This window comes from Oncorhynchus keta, unplaced genomic scaffold (assembly GCF_023373465.1).
Source record: "Oncorhynchus keta strain PuntledgeMale-10-30-2019 unplaced genomic scaffold, Oket_V2 Un_scaffold_1198_pilon_pilon, whole genome shotgun sequence".
NCBI lineage: Eukaryota > Metazoa > Chordata > Actinopteri > Salmoniformes > Salmonidae > Oncorhynchus > Oncorhynchus keta.
Window position 1 is genome coordinate 40,001 of NW_026290763.1, and position 5,000 is coordinate 45,000.

At 43.9% G+C, this 5,000-nt stretch overlaps 1 protein-coding gene across 1 annotated transcript in view; it reads right to left on the reverse strand.

Moving 5' to 3' along the window:
• LOC127927313 (voltage-dependent T-type calcium channel subunit alpha-1I-like) overlaps positions 1–5,000 on the reverse strand; it is an 83,790-nt gene that overhangs the window by 22,311 nt on the left and 56,479 nt on the right. The gene's annotated exons all lie outside the window — the stretch shown is intronic.

Consider the following 5,000-nt stretch of genomic DNA (forward strand, 5'->3'; position numbering starts at 1 on the left):
TATCATATTCCTCACCACCAGAGGTTTTAAACATGCCATTCACACACCTCTGCAATCTTAGTGCCGTGCAGGTGATTTTGATTTTGTATTTTGTACAAATACCAAACCAGACTTTAAATGATTATCATCAGTTGAAGTGGAACTAGTCATTTCCATTGTATATGTGTGTCCTGTTTCCTCTATATAGGAGCAGACTGACTATTCACCTGTCTGTTTCAGAGAAATAACTCCTCTCCATCTCTCCATCGTCTGTTTGCTCTCTCTCCCTGACCATGAAAGGAACACACCTATAGGTCACATATCATACTGACTGAAACACACACGCACGCACGCACGCACGCACGCACGCACGCACGCACGCACACACACACACACACACACACACACACACACACACACACACACACACACAACACACACACACACACACACACACACACACACACACACACACACACACACACACACACACACACACACACACACACACACACACACACACACACACACACACCCCATAGGTCACCCATAGGTCACCCATAGGTCATACATATACACAACAACCCCCAGGAGCAAAACATTAGCGCTATAGTATTGTATTGACTAAGGGTAAATGGCTCATATCCTTTGGGTGTCATTCCTTCACCAGTCTGTCTATTCTGTCTCCTCCTCAGTACTCCTCCTCAGTATTTTGCTGACATATAGTCTTTGTCCTTGACCACAAAGAGAGACCACAGATACAGTGCCTTGCGAAAGTATTCGGCTCCCTTGAACTTTGCGACCTTTTGCCACATTTCAGGCTTCAAACATAAAGATATAAAACTGTATTTTTTTGTGAAGAATCAACAACAAGTGGGACACAATCATGAAGTGGAACAACATTTATTGGATATTTCAAACTTTTTTAACAAATCAAAAACTGAAAAATTGGGCGTGCAAAATTATTCAGCCCCCTTAAGTTAATACTTTGTAGCGCCACCTTTTGCTGCGATTACAGTTGTAAGTCGCTTGGGGTATGTCTCTATCAGTTTTGCACATCGAGAGACTGACATTTTTTCCCATTCCTCCTTGCAAAACAGCTCGAGCTCAGTGAGGTTGGATGGAGAGCATTTGTGAACAGCAGTTTTCAGTTCTTTCCACAGATTCTCGATTGGATTCAGGTCTGGACTTTGACTTGGCCATTCTAACACCTGGATATGTTTATTTTTGAACCATTCCATTGTAGATTTTGCTTTATGTTTTGGATCATTGTCTTGTTGGAATACAAATCTCCGTCCCAGTCTGTGTGTGTTCAGGGTGATGAGCTGTGTTGCTTTTACGCCAAACATAGCGTTTTGCATTGTTGCCAAAAAGTTCAATTTTGGTTTCATCTGACCAGATCACCTTCTTCCACATGTTTGGTGTGTCTCCCAGGTGGCTTGTGGCAAACTTTAAACGACACTTTTTATGGATATCTTTAAGAAATGGCTTTCTTCTTGCCACTCTTCCATAAAGGACAGATTTGTGCAATACACGACTGATTGTTGTCCTATGGACAGAGTCTCCCACCTCAGCTGTAGATCTCTGCAGTTCATCCAGAGTGATCATGGGCCTCTTGGCTGCAACTCTGATCAGTCTTCTCCTTGTATGAGCTGAAAGTTTAGAGGGACGGCCAGGTCTTGGTAGATTTGCAGTGGTACTGATACTCCTTCCATTTCAATATTATCGCTTGCACAGTGCTCCTTGGGATGTTTAAAGCTTGGGAAATCTTTTTGTATCTAAATCCGGCTTTAAACTTCTTCACAACAATATCTCGGACCTGCCTGGTGTGTTCCTTGTTCTTCATGATGCTCTCTGCGCTTTTAACGGACCTCTGAGACTATCACAGTGCAGGTGCATTCATACGGAGACTTGATTACACACAGGTGGATTGTATTTATCATCATTAGTCATTTAGGTCAACATTGGATCATTCAGAGATCCTCACTGAACTTCTGGAGAGAGTTTGCTGCACTGAAAGTAAAGGGGCTGAATAATTTTGCACGCCCAATTTTTCAGTTTTTGATTTGTTAAAAAGTTTGAAATAGCCAATAAATGTCGTTCCACTTCATGATTGTGTCCCACTTGTTGTTGATTCTTCACAAAAAAAATACAGTTTTATATCTTTATGTTTGAAGCCTGAAATGTGGCAAAAGGTCGCAAAGTTCAAGGGGGCCGAATACTTTCGCAAGGCACTGTATATTGAGAACCACAACAGGATCAATAACCACCAGTCTGATCAGACTGACTGCACTGTTTCCTGTTCATTTGAAGCTAAAGGGAAAGAGAGGGAGAGAGAGAGGGAGAGAGAGAGAGAGAGGGAGAGGAGGAGAGAGGGAGAGAGAGAGAGGGGGGAGAGAGAGGGAGAGGGGGAGAGAGGGAGAGAGTGAGAGAGAAAGAAAGAAAGAAAGACAGAAAGAAAGAAAGAAAGAAAGAAAGAAAGAAAGAAAGAAAGAAAGAGAGAGAGAGAGAGAAATATGATGGAAAGTACAACAAAGTTAAAGAAAGAGAGAGGGGCAGTATAACAGGAAGAATTAGTGTGTGAGAGAGAGAGGGAGAGAGAGAGAGGTATTAAAAAGAAGGAGAGATGGCGGTGGAGGAGGAGTCCGTGGCCCAGTCAGACAGTGGAGGCTGTGCGGTAGTGGAGCGTGAATGAGAAGTGGACCACCGCCAGGAGCCTAGCTACAGCCCAACACAGCATGCATCAGCACGGCTCAGCACAGAGCAGCAAGCCACTGAGAAAACACCTGCCAGTCAGGGATGGAGGGAGGGAGGGGGAGGGAGGGAGGGAGGGAGGGAGGGAGGGAGGGAGGGAGGGAGGGAGGGAGGGAGGGAGGGAGGGAGGGAGGGAGGGAGGGAGGGAGGGAGAGAGGGATGGAGATGTGTGCAGTCTGTCGGTGTAGCTTGGTTGAAGGAGAAAAATCAGGGAGAGAATGACAAGGAAAGGTAATACAAGAAGGGAGATGAAAGGGAGGGAGAGTTGGAGAAAGGAGAGGAAGATAAAGGGGAGGGAGAGTGAAAGGAGAGGAAGATAAAGGAGGGAGAGTGAGAAAGGAGAGGAAGATAAAGGGAGGGAGAGTGAGAAAGGAGAGGAAGATAAAGGGAGGGAGAGTGAGAAAGGAGAGGAAGATAAAGGGAAGATGAGAAAGGAGAGGAAGATAATGGGAGGGAGAGTGAGAAAGGAGAGGAAGATAAAGGGAGGAGAGTGAGAAAGGAGAGGAAGATAAAGGGAGGGAGAGTGAGAAAGGAGAGGAAGATAAAGGGAGGGAGAGTGAAAGGAGAGGAAGATAAAGGGGGGAGAGTGAGAAAGGAGAGGAAGATAAAGGGAGGGAGAGTGAGAAAGGAGAGGAAGATAAAGGGAGGGAGAGTGAGAAAGGAGAGGAAGATAAAGGGGGGAGAGTGAGAAAGGAGAGGAAGATAAAGGGAGGGAGAGAGAAAGGAGAGGAAGATAAAGGGAGGGAGAGTGAGAAAGGAGAGGAAGATAAAGGGAGGGAGAGTGAGAAAGGAGAGGAAGATAAAGGGAGGGAGAGTGAGAAAGGAGAGGAAGATAAAGGGGGGGAGAGTGAGAAAGGAGAGGAAGATAAAGGGAGGGAGAGTGAGAAAGGAGAGGAAGATAAAGGGAGGGAGAGTGAGAAAGGAGAGGAAGATAAAGGGGGGGAGAGTGAGAAAGGAGAGGAAGATAAAGGGAGGGAGAGTGAGAAAGGAGAGGAAGATAAAGGGGGGAGAGTGAGAAAGGAGAGGAAGATAAAGGGAGGGAGAGTGAGAAAGGAGAGGAAGATAAAGGGAGGGAGAAAGAAGGAGAGAGGTGGAGAGAGAGGGCAACGACAGTAGAGGAAGAGCAGAGAGATGTAGATAAACCAGGAGAGGTGTGCTGTCCTCCACTGTAACATTCAGCTACTCCAGCTAATCACCTCCCATTGCAACCTCTCATCTCACCATTAGCATACTCCCTGGCTAATACACAAGGGTCCTTCAATTAAGCATCCAACCACTCTGGCTAACCCTTAGCATTAGTTAATACTGTTCTTGAGCTGAGCTTCCTGCATCACAAGCTGAAGCTCCAATCTGAAAGCTGCCATGGACAATTAACTAATTAAAAAGATAATTAAAGAATGGCATCTTAAGCACTTACATATTCTAAACATATAGTACAAATTGCATATATATATATATATATATATATATATATATATATATATATATATACAGAACCAGTCAAGAGTTTTGACACACCTACTCATTCCAGGGTTTTTTCTTTATTTTGACTATTTTCTACATAGCAGAATAATAGTGAAGACATAAAAACTATGAAATAACAAATATGGAATCATGTAGTAACCAAAAAAGTGTTAAACAAGTCTAAATATATTTTATATTTGAGATTCTTCAAAGTAGCCACACTTTACCTTGATGACAGATTTGCACACTCTTAGCAGTGCTTAAAGTGTCCACCATTTATGCAAAAGGTGTTTAACGTTAGTAAGACATGGCTATATTGTTACAGCATTATCTTACACCTTTCTGAAAGGTGACTTCCAACTAGGAGTGTTTACAGCTTAACTGAGGGACAGAGTCAGCCACGTAGGACTTGCCTAGTGTCACGCCCTGACCTTAGAGAGCCGTTTTATTTCTCTATTTGGTTAGGTCAGGGTGTGATTTGGGGTGGGAATTCTATGTTGTCTATTTCTTTCTTTTTGGCCGAGTAAGGTTCCCAATCAAAGGCAGCTGTCTATCGTTGTCTCGGATTGGGGATCATACTTAGGCAGCCCTTTTTCCAACTTTCTGTTGTGGTATCTTGTCTTTGGTTGTTGCATGTGTTTGCACCCCTAGCTTTATGTTCGTTGAGTTGTTTATTGTTTTTGGTGGAACATTTAAAATGAAAAGAAAATGTACGCATACCATGCTCCACTTTGGTCTCATTCTATCAACGAACGTTACAGAAGATCCCACCACCAACGGACCAAGCAGCGTGGTCATTAGGA